At 36.1% G+C, this 12,696-nt stretch overlaps 1 long non-coding RNA gene across 2 annotated transcripts in view; it reads right to left on the reverse strand.

The window, feature by feature from the left end:
- LOC124975581 (uncharacterized) overlaps window positions 1-12,696 on the reverse strand; it is a 144,510-nt gene that overhangs the window by 902 nt on the left and 130,912 nt on the right. Inside the window, exon 2 of one of the 2 annotated variants that reach the window (XR_007106905.1) lies at window positions 686-843. This is a non-coding gene — a long non-coding RNA (uncharacterized LOC124975581). Of the gene's footprint in view, window positions 1-297; window positions 844-12,696 lie in introns of those variants that run through there. The other variant, XR_007106904.1, reaches the window with a different exon arrangement.

Genomic DNA, 12,696 nt, shown 5'->3' on the forward strand with positions numbered 1-12,696 from the left:
TTGTGCTAAGTTCACAATAAAGAGGGCAGTAAATCATTTCTTTATAAATAATAAGCACAAAAAATTAGTATTTCACTCAGTCGCTGAAAACCATGTGGATGGAAACTCATAAACTTATCACTGAAAACTAGATTAAGCTGATCAATGTAGCAGGTTAGGAAGACTTTTAGGTTTGTTAAATCAGACTGAAATTAACTCAGGAGAAATTTGCAACTCTTGTCATTATTATTAGGCACTCTTGCATAAGAACATTTTCATAACCTATTTTCTTACTTTTGGTAGGGCTCACACAAGTGTACCTCTTAAGTTATATTAAAAACCTTTGCTTATCCTTTTAAATATCCATGTAGAACTGTGCTCAGGCTTTACTCTCCTGCCAAGTATTTTGGAAAAAGTTGGTCAAAACTGACCTTTGTCCTATCTACTCTTAAATGTCAGCTGAGATTCCTCAGAGATTACTCTTGGGGACAAGGTGCCAATCATCCTGGCTTCTTTAGTTTTCCTAGTCAAGACATGCCAACTTTCAGGATGGGTTCAGGCCTGACTGACAACTTGTGATTTCTCTTGGCTGCATCAGGGTTATTTCCATTGCCATTGACCCATCTCTTAGTAAAATGTGTACTGGTTAGCTTTGTATTCTCTAGGGTTCTCTCAATCTCCCTTATCAGCAGATCAGGTGACTCACCAGAGGTGCAAGGCCAAGAGAGGTGTCCTGTCATTCTTTGAATCCTGGATGACTTTAGATTGAAAAGCCAAAATACTGGCTGCTTTTTCTGTGACCCTTTCACTTTTTTGCATTGTTCACCATGTTTTTGAGTTTAAACACCAGCAAGACAGTTTCACCTGTTTAAAGAGAGAGTAAAATGTTATAACTACAGTATATATAATTGTACAGATACCTCTTTAATTTAATTGGGGTTAGTATTACTACTGGAAGTAAGCATTTTATACTGTATAGATCACATGGAAAATACAAAATAAAATTAACAGAGCAAAAAAAACTTCAGTTTTTTGATGGCTATGAAAAAAGAAAAATGACTTTTATTCTTTTGAACCTTTAGGTATATATTTTATTCCCTGTCTGAGATAAAAATACTCTTTACCAAGAAAGTCAATCTTTTGAACACAACTTTAAATAAGCTGACATCTAGACTATTTTGGAAAGATTCTAACATGGAGTAAGTGGGAGATAGAGTCTTTTCTCCACTAAGATAAGACTCTCTTCAAAACTAACACAATACAACATTACATCTTTAAACATAAATCAAAGATAGACTAAGACAGCTTTTAAATTTATTTTTGCACAAAAAGTGGCAGAATCCTTTCATATTTTACAATGTTACCTTTAAACATTAGGCTCTCTTTAACACCTTCCAAAAATGCATTTAAATTCCAATTCCAGTGTGAAGAGTCATACAAAATCAGGCATATAACTTATTAACAACAGGCTACTTTAGCTATAAAAAATCAAACGCACCAATAAATATCAATCAAATTTGTTATTTCCATACAAAGGTGAGTCTTTTGCTACACCAAATTGTACTTTGGAAAATACCAACATGGCAAAGTGATCTCTGAAGAGAAGACTTTTTACATTTGACTAAGTTTAACTAGTAGAATTTAGAATACAGAGTGTATGATGACACTAATCACAGGTCTGCATGGGTTAACAAAAATCAAAAGATAGCCTTAAATCTCTTGTACATTTGGAAAACAATGTTAAAGATAAAAAATTGACTTCATCAAAACAAGCAGATATAAGACAGGTCTTCATATGAGAATGTGGCCTTTCTATGTCAGATACAATTCATCAAAGAGAGCACTTATTGGTATCTTGCCAATAAGCTTATATAAAATTTCATTTTATAAATTTTTACAGAAAACTTAGACAAGGCTTAGAGAGATAGAGTTCTTAGATGCATATGTATACCATGTCACATATATTTAGGGTGTCTATTGTTATAAACTAAGTAACAGTTGTTTGTTTAAACAGTTATTGATTCTGTAACTCTTTCCAGGCATGTAGTTGGAAGAGAAACTGTTATAGCAAGAACTGCTTTGCTCCAGTAATTAATATTTCCTGGCAAAATGGGGTCCCCTGTTAGATCTTAAAAGGGGAGAAATTTCTGTCACCAGTTCAGAAACTGAGAGCTCTGGAATGTAGTGCCACATTCTTTGTGGACAGCAACCTCCACCCTCCATGAGAAATGGTGCTAGAAGGCAGGCAGAGGCCATGTTCTCTTTGACCATTTTTTTACATCCTAGGCAGATTGTCTGGAACACCACCAACTTAGGTTTAGTGCACTTGATTTCAATGTGATGATATGCATATTCCTGGGGCCAAACTGAAATTTGACATCTTCAACTTAATTCTTGATGCTTCAGACCCCTTTCATGCAACTGCACAAATGCCTGTACATAAAGAATCTCTTTCATATACTTTAACTCTGGCAGACCAACTTCAATGTCAATAGCATGTAATAATCCAGAAAAGCCATTTAAAGTACATATTTTTTAACAGTAAACACTCTTTCTCTTAGACCGGCTTTTCCCTATAGGATCAAATTCCAGATTTTGTTACAATAAACTATCTTTCTCTAGACGCAATTGTACCTATATGTACAGAAAAGAGAGGATCACCAGAACTAGGGCTAACATATGGGAACCTTTAAAACAGAGAAACCTGCATGTACAAATTTGTTTCATCTACTTTAACTTGGACAGATCAAGTCCAACTGCAAGATTGTATAACAATCCAGGAAGCTTTTTAAAAGTCAGTTTATTACAGTAAAAAAAATTGTCATAGACTTAAAGGTGGCCCTATTTTCAACTCACTTTAGCTCCACCAGATCAATTCCAACTACAATATTGTACAAAAAAAGAAACAGAGAGAAACAACTAGAGAGAAATCTCAAATCCATGACCAACAGGTGGAAACTTTTAAATTGACCAGGGAAGATCTTTCCCAAGAGACTAACCCATAGAATCAGTGAAGTATAAGTCATATCTCAAAAGTGTCTATACACTTTGTATTAGTATATACAAATAAACAGAGAATTAGAAATAATTCCACAGACCAAGGTCAACAAACAGATGAGAACCTGGAACAGATAAGAAGAAAGTACATATCTCGAGATTCTTAGGTCTCACTGACTCATGACTCCCACACAACTGGAGTCACAGATGTCCCAAGAAGATGCAATCAGATGTTCCCACATAGAAGAATTGGGTGTATGAAATCAAGTGTCTTGGTGTGCACACCAAATGCCCGAGGCCAAGACCAAATGGCAAAGTGTGTCTCAATTTCTTGAATTCACCTTCCCTTTTCTCAAAGTAAATCAGCTCATAGAGCAACTTCTTCAGTTCAGGGAAATAAGGTAGGAGGTCCCCAAAGCTAAAAATGTTTCAACAGCTCTTGGGACAGCCCTTAAGTCTCATCCTCTAGTCACAGAACAGCTCCTCTGGTTCAGTCTGAGGCAAACTCACACCATAACCAAATTTCATCAGCACTCTGCTCTCAAGAAACTCACCAGTAGTCTTTGTATTCTCATCATGGATGTGGGAGTCAATTGAAGGTCAAGCCTGATCAAGAAAGCTGGAGCAAGGGCTGCTCTCAGGTCCCATCTAGGGTGTCAAATTTATTGCCAAAAGCACAGTCCTTATTTCAGATGCCAATCTAATATTGACACAGCTTTGAGCAAAAGAAAAAAGATGATTTATTGTTTTGCTAGCAAGGGAGAAACAGGTGACTTCTGTCCTAAATTCTGTGATTCTCCCTATCAGCAGGAACAGGAGGCTCTTACAGGGGTGAGTCAGAGAAAATGAGTATAGGGAGGAGAATTTAGGAAGGCAAAGATCAAGGAAGAGAAAATCAGAGAGGAGAAGGTTAGGAAAAAGAAGATCAGGGAGGAGAATTTTAGGGAAAAGAATATCAGGGGGAAGTGAAAACGTGGGGAAAAGATAAAAATATCTAAGTTTCAAAATTACAAAGGATATAGTGAAAGTATAATATGATGCATTGCAAGGTGAGTAGTCAATTCTTTTCTGATAATCCTAAATGATTTCTCTATGGGTATTAACAGAGGAAACAGTAACTTCTTTCTAAAACTTTATGTTCATTAAACTGACTGTTTTTTAATTAAAAGTTCAATTTTTAAAATATTGCACCTTTTTAAGTTATGGTAATTAAAGCCCATCTGTTTTAAATCCTTTTTCCAATTTAGTGTAGAAAAGACAGACAATACAAAAAAAAATACTCAGGAAACACTGTCACTATTCAGCATAAATTGTAGGAAATATATTATTTTGCCCAATTAGAAAAACACAATTAAATCCTCTGTATTGTACTTACTAATACTCACCTAGTTCAATTAAACAAATATGTGACAGCTGGTCAATTATTTATCACAATTTAGTTTTTTTCTGTGAGCTCATCCTAATGACTGATACCAGTTCCTAAATAGTCTGAAGAAGAACTGATATAAAGAAGAACCAAAGGCTGCCACTTGCCTTTTATGGCTGAGAACAAATGGTCTTACCACTGAATACTAACTGTTGGTCTCAGATTATTTCAACAAATTAAATGATCCAGTACATTACCCAGTCTTTTGTCCAAGTGTGAGACATAAAAAGACACGTTTGGTATTTCAGGGACTGTGTCTGTTGGTTGTTGCTTATTTTATGAAATTATTATTTCCATTAAGATAATTTTTGAATATGATTAAATGTTTCTTATGAGATCACATATGTAGAAAACATTCTAAAAAATTGTGTTCAGAAATTTTGCAAGATAGCAGCACTTAAAAGTTATTATTTCATCAAATATTTCTGTTTTAAGTGTTTTGGGCTTTCACAAATAATAAATAATAAGTAATAATAACAAATAATATACATGACTCATATTTTGAAATATCAAATAAGCATAAAATTTTTAAAAACCTTTTAGGAACTGATTACCTAAAATAATGTTTACATCAATGGATTCATAGTTTGTGACTTCATGAAAACATTCAAGTGGCCTAAAAAGTCATTTCACAAGCAGTATGTGAAAAACACATGGTGTAAATTTATCTGAGATGGGGAAGATCAAAATTAAAAGTCATCTATAGAAGTAGATTATGGAGGATTTGCAAGATGATGGACTAGAGGGTGGCTGCATTTAATGCTGCTCCAGGACTCAGGATTCAAAAGAGATATTGAGAGACTTGGGACAAACTCAAAGCCGCCGAGTGAGTCTCTCCCATTGGGGAGACATCCTGGATGGGGCGGTAGTCCCAGAATGCAGGGAACTTTGTGAAGTAGAGTTGCCTGGTGAGACACCCCTCCCCCTGCTGGAGCAGTGAACACGGACACCTGGGAGTATTGTAGAGGAGACTGCTCAGCACAACGCTTGGTTTTGGAGCAACCCGCCAGGGTTCTGGCAGCTGCCCAGAGGAGGAGCTGCACAGTGAGCTGTTTGCACTCAGTGCAACCACTCCTGAACACTGGGGGTGCTGCCCGGAGGAGGAGAAGGAGGAGCACAGCAGGTTGCTTGGTCTCAGAGTGGCCACAACAGAGCTCCAGGCCCTTGCTCAGAGAAGGAGGTGAGCAGTGAGTTGTTTGGACTCACATCAATGCCTCCTGAACACCAGGGGGCTGCCCAGAGGAGGAGGAGGTGTTCAGTGAGTTTCTTGGACTCAAAGCGACCACACAGAACACCAGGTGGCTGCCTGGAGGAAGAGGCATGTGGTGGGTCACTGGGACTGAGAACATCTGTATGGGGCTCCAGGTAGCTACTCAGAGGAGGGGCCACATAGCCAGGTGATTAGGTGCAGAGCAGGGTCCCAGGACCTAGGTAGCTTCTCAGAGGAAGGGCTGCACAGAGACAAGCTGAGGGGCAGAGCAAAGGTTTCAGGACTGTGGGCAGCTTCTCTGAGGAGGGGCAGCCTAAGGAGACTTGTCTGTGAAGGGCAAGGTTCCCAGGCCCAGGACGTAGGTCCGGGCCTCTGGGAACATTGCCTATGAAGGCTGTCCTGCCCAGGCAGTAGTTGTGAATTGAGGGGAACCTCTAGGAGAGGAACTGACCAGCGAGACCTCCCCACTGGGAGGGTCTTCCCACCAGGTGAGGTTTTCCCACAAGGACAGTAAAACCAGAAACACAGGCACAAATAGGCCTTGCCTCAGCCTGCAGCCTAGATCCCCTTTGGTTGACCATTGGCCAACAAGTGGAAGCACCACTGCCCACTAGCAGGGAATATACCCCATCTGAAGGCCATCACCACTAGAGAGGCAGCTTTCTTTTGGAGCACTGCATTATCAACTTCCCCCAAGTCTTCAGGCTACTGAAGGCTAAGAGGGGACATACTAGAAATCTTCAGGGACATTGTAAGTCAATAGAGGAAATCTGCAACATCTCAGCAGTCCACTGATACCTGAACAATATGAGAAAAGAAGGGGAGAAAATGCCTCAAACAAATCTAGATGTTACATCAATAAAATCCAATGACAGCATGGCAGAAGAAATGAAAGAAAGGGAGTTCAGAATATACATAATTAACATGATAAGAAAAGCAAATGAAGAAATGAAAGAGCAAATGCAGGCACTGAATGATTGCACCATTCGTCAGTTAAAAGAGAAATACAGGAAGCAAAAGATCATTTCAATAAAGAGTTAGAGATATTGAAAAAAAAACAGAAATCCTTCAAATGAAAGAAAACAATAAAACAAATTAAGAACTCCATAGAAAGCACAACCAATATGATAGAACACCTGGAGACAGAACCTCAGATATTGAAGACAAAATATACAAACTTGAAACAAAGTTAACCAAACAGAGAGATGGTAAGAAATCTTGAACAGAATCTCCAAGAAATATGGAATATCATGAAAAGGCCAAATTTAAGAATTAATGGGATTGAGGAAGGCTTCGAGGAACAAACCAAAGTAAAGAACAATCTATTCAATGATATAATTACAAAAATTTCTCAAATCTGAAGAACGAAATGGAAAATAAGTTCAAGAGGCTTATAGAACTCCAAATACACAGAATTACAACAGACCCACACCAAGGCACATTATAATGAAAATACCTAACATACAAAATAAAGACAGAATTTTAAAGGCTGTGAGAGAAAAGAACCAAATTACATTCAGGGGGAAACCAATAAGAATATCAGCAGTTTTTTCAATCCAGACCCTAAAAGATAGAAGGGCCTGGAACAACAGTTTTCAAGCCCTGAAAGAAAATGGATGCCAACCAAGAATCTTATACCCAGCAAAATTTACCTTCATATTTGACGATAAAATAAAATCATTCTATGATAAACAAAAGCTAAAGAATTTACAAAAAGAAAGCCAGCATTACAGAACATTCTCAGCAAAATGTTCCATGAAGAAGAGATGAAAAACAAAGAAGTAAATCAGTAAAGGAAGGAGCTATCCTAAAGGAACTGCCAAATAAAGGAGGAACCAAGTCGTGTCAAAAATAAATAAATAAATAAATAAAATGAGTCAAATGACCAGAAATCCAAATGATATCTCAATAATAACCCTGAATATTAATAGCCTGAATTCATCAATCAAAAGACATACACTGGCAGAGTGGATTAAAAAGAAAGATCCAAAAATATGTTGCCTACAAGAGACTCACCTTATAGAAAGAGATACCCATAGACTAAATGTGAAAGGATGGGGAAAAACATACCATGCACCTGGACTCAGGAAAAAGTAGGGTATCCATCCTCATTTCAGATAATGTGAACTTCAAGCCAAAACTAGTCAGAAGGGATAAAGAAAGACATTTCATACTGCTTAAGGGAAGCATAAATCAGCAAGACATAACAATCATAAATATCTATAACACAAACAATGGCTCATCCATGTATGTCAAACAAATCCTTCTCAATCTCAGAAACCAAATAGACCATATTCGATAATACTATGTGATTTTAACATGCCTCTCTCACCCCTGGATAGATCTTCCAAACAAAAATTGGAAAAAGAAACCATAGATCTCAATAACCCAATCAATAATTTATACTTAACAGATATTTATAGAATATACCATCCAATCGAGAGCGAATACACTTTCTTCTCAGCAGCACATGGATCCTTCTCTAAAATAGACCATATATTATGCCACAAAGCTAATGTTAGCAAATACAAGAAGATAGAGACACTACATTGTATTCTATCACACCATAATGGATTGAAATTAGAAATAAATGAAAGAGTAAAAACAGAAATTAATCAACACCTGGACATTAAACAATATGCTATTATATGAGGAATGGATAACAGAAGATATTGGGAAAGAAATTAAAAAGTTCTTAGAGATAAATGAGAACAAAGAAACATCATATCAAAATCTCTGGGGCAATATGAAAGCAGTACTTAGAGGAAAATCTATTTCATGGAACGCATTCAATTAAAGAAGTAAAGCTCAAAAAATAAACGACCTGACACCACAGCTCAAAGCCCTAGAAAAAGAAGAACAGACCAACACCAAATGTAGTAGAAGACAGGAAATAGTTAAACTCAGAACTGCAATCAACAAAATTGAAACAAAAGAAACAATACAAAAAATTGACAAAAAAATAGTTGGTTCTTCGAAAAAATAAACAAAATTGATAAACCCTTGACCACAGTAACAAAGAGAAGACAAGAGAAAACCCAAATCACTAACTTTCGGAATGAACAAGGAAATATCACAATAGACACGATTGAAATACAAAACATAATTAGAAGTTATTTTGAAAATCAATACTCCAACCAAATAGAATATTTCGAAGACATCAACAAGTTTCTGGAGACATATGAATTGCCTAAACTGAACAAGGAGGACATACACAATTTAAATATACCAATTTCAAGTAATGAAATAGAAGAAGTCATCAAAAGCCTACCAACAATGAAAAGTCCAGGACCAGATGGGTTCTCAGCCAAGTTCTACAAAACCTTTAAAGAAGGGCTTATTCCAATACTTTTAAAGTATTCCATGAAATAGAAGAGGTAGGAACCCTCCCAAACTCATTCTGTGAAGCCAATATCATCCTGATACCTAAACCAGACAGAGACACATTGAGGAAAGAAAATTTTAGACCAATTTCCTTAATGAACATTGACGCAAAAATTCTCAACAAAATTTTAGCAAATTGTATACAAAAACATATTAAAAAGATAGTGCACCATGATCAAGTGGTTTCATCCCAGGGATGCAAGGTTGGCTCAGCATTCAGAAATCAATAAATGTAATTCACCATATCAATAGACTTAAAGTCAAGAATCACATGAATATTTCAATAGATGCAGAAAAAGCATTTGATAAAATACAGCACCCCTTCATGCTCAAACACTAGAAAAAATAGTGATTTTGGGAACATTCCTTAACATTGTAAAGGCCATCTATGCTAAACCCATGGCTAATATCAATCTAAATGGTGAAAAACTGAAAGCATTACCCCTAAAAACTGGAAAAAGGCAGGGACACACTCCTTCACCACTTCTGTTCAATATTGTCCTTGAAACTCTAGCCAGAACAATTAGACACACCAAAGAAATTAAAGGGATATGAATAGGAAAAAAGAACTCAAACTATCCCTATTTACTGATGATGATTATATACTTAGAGAAACCAGCCAATTCCACCAGAAAACGTTTAGAACTCATAAGTGAATTCAGTAAAGTAGCAGGATATAAGATCAATGCTCATAAATCCAATGCATTTTTATACATAAGTGATAAATCTTCAGAAAGAGAAGTTAGGAAAACTACCCCATTCATAACAGCTTCAAAAAAATAAAATATTTGGGAATCAATCTCACAAAAGAGGTGAAAGACCTCTACAATGAGAACCACAGAACACTAAGGAAAGAAATTAAAGAAAACCTTAGAAGATGGAAAGATCTCCCATGTTCTTGGAGAGGCAGAATTAATAATGTCAAAATGGCCATACTACCAAAAGTGCTATACAGATTCAATGCAATTCCAATTAAAATTCCAATGATGTACCTTACAGAAATAGAACAATCAATCATGAAATTCATCTGGAAGAATAAGAAACCCAGAATAACTAAAGCAATTCTTTGCAGGAAAAATGAAGCTGGGGGTATTGCAATACCAGAACATCAACTATACTACAAAGCAATAGTAACAAAAACGGCATGGAATTGGTATCAAAATAGAGAGGTAGATCAATGGTACAGAATAGAGGACACAGACACAAATCCACATAAATACAATTTTTTCATACTACACAAAGGTGCCAAAAATATGCAATGAAGGAAAGATAGCCTCCTCAACAAATGGTGCTGGGAGAATTGGAAATCCATATGCAACAGAATGAAACTAAACCCCTATCTCTCACCATGCCTGAAACTAAAATCAAAATGTACTAAGGACCTCATAGTCAGACCAGACACCCTATAGATTATAGAAGAAAAAGTAGGTTCAGATCTTCAACATGTCAGCTTAGGACCAGAATTCCTGAACAGGACTCCCATAGCACAAGAAATAAAAGCAAGAACCAATAACTGGGATAGATTCAAACTAAAAAGCTTTCTCTCATCAAAGGAAACTATCAGCAATGCAAAGAAAGAGTCTACAGAGTGGGAGAAAATCTTTGCCAATCATACTTCATATATAGCACTAATCTCCAGAATCTATAAAGAACTCAAAAAACTCAACACCAAGAATACAAATAACCCAATTGATAAATGGGCTAAGGAAATGAACAGACACTTCACAGAAGAAGATCTACAAGCAATCAACAAACATATGGAAAAATGTTGAACATCTCTAGTAATAAGAGAAATGTAAATCAAAACCACCCTAAGATTCCATCTCACCCCAATTAGAATGGTGATTATCAAGAATACAAGCAACAACTGGTGTTGGCGAGAATGTGGGGAAAAAAGTACACTTGTACATTGCTGGTGGGGCTGCAAATTAGTGCAGCCACTCTGGAAAGCAGTGTGGAGATTCCTTAGAATGGAACCACCGTTTGACCCAGCTATCCCACTCCTTGGCCTATACCCAAATGACTTACAATCAACATACTACAGAGATACAGTCACATCAATGTTCATAGCTGCTCAATTCACAATAGCCTGAGTTTGGAACCAACCTAGATTCCCTTCAATTGATGAATGTATAAAGAAACTGTGATATATATAAATATATACAATGGAATATTACTCAGTCATAAATAATGATAAAATTATGGCATTTGCAGGCAAATGGATGAAATTGGAGAATATCATGCTAAGTGAGAAAAGCCAATCTCAAAAACCAAGGGAAGAATGATCTCGCTGATAAGTGGATGAGGACACATAATTGGGGTGAGAGGGGTTAGTTTTAGGGTTAGAGTTAGGGTTAGGGATGGGGGCAAGAATGGAGGAAGCAAGGACTGTATAGAGGGAAAAGAGGGGTGGGAGGGGTGGAGGAAGGGAAAAATAGCATAATGAATCAAACAACATTACCCTATGTAAATTTATGATTACACAAATGGCATGCCTTTACTCCATGTACAAACAGAGAAACAACATGTATCACATTTGTTTTCAATAAAAAAAAATAAGTAGATTTTGGACATATTTTCCCCAATGTGTCTAGAAACAGCAATTTTCTAGTAGAAAATAATGTATATAAAATAATTTTAGCAAACCATATTTAGAAAACAGAAACTCATTTGGATGTTTGTAGTATTCAGATCAATGGACACTTTTAGATAAAGGAAAACTGGTTTCTTATTTTGAAGATTACCATAATTGCTAGGGGACTAATCCAAGAAAGATTAAGAAAAATGTATTCCTTCCTAACAACTGAATGTGTTTTGAGCAAATAGACTTTATGGTCCTATAGTGTTCAGTAATTTGAATATCATAAGAAGTCTTGTCTGCTCAACCCATCAGTGTAGATTCATGGATATGGACCTGTAGGGGTAGATTTATTGATATCTACCTGTTGGGGTAGATTTATTGATATAGACCCTTTGGTGTAGATTCATCAATATTGATTCATCTGGGTAGATTTGTTCATATTGACCCAACTTGACAGATTCTTCAAAATCAACTTGGATGGTTTAATTTATTGATATCAATTTGATTGCTTAGATTTGTCAAAATTGACTTGGTGTAGATTCAGCAATAATGACACATTAGGATAGATTCATCAATATTAATTCATAATGGTAGATTCCTCAATATTAACCTCTTGGGTAGGTTCATAGATATTGAATCTTCACAGTAGATTGGTTGATATAGACTCGAGAGGGTAAATTTGTCAAAATTGACCTATCAGTGTAGATTCAAGAATATTGATGCTTAGTGCAGATTTGTTGATATCAACTTGTTACTTCAATTTTTCAATGTAAACTTGACAGGGAAGATTCCTTGATATTCATTCATTGGCATAGATTCAATGATACCTATCCATTGGGATAGATTTATCAATATTGATATTTCAATATCAATTCAACAATGTAGATTTATTGATATTGACCCATTGGGATAGATTCTCCAATATCAACTCTTCTGAGTATATTCATTGATATTGACCCATTATGATAGATTCATCAATATTGGCCCTTTGGTATAGATTTGTCAATATTGAATGGTCCGAATAGATTTTTTATGTCAACACATTGGAATAGATTCATCAATATTGACTCTTCAGTGCAAATCCATCAATATTGACTTGTCTCTGTAGATATGTCCATA

This window comes from Sciurus carolinensis, unplaced genomic scaffold (assembly GCF_902686445.1).
Source record: "Sciurus carolinensis unplaced genomic scaffold, mSciCar1.2, whole genome shotgun sequence".
Lineage (NCBI taxonomy): Eukaryota > Metazoa > Chordata > Mammalia > Rodentia > Sciuridae > Sciurus > Sciurus carolinensis.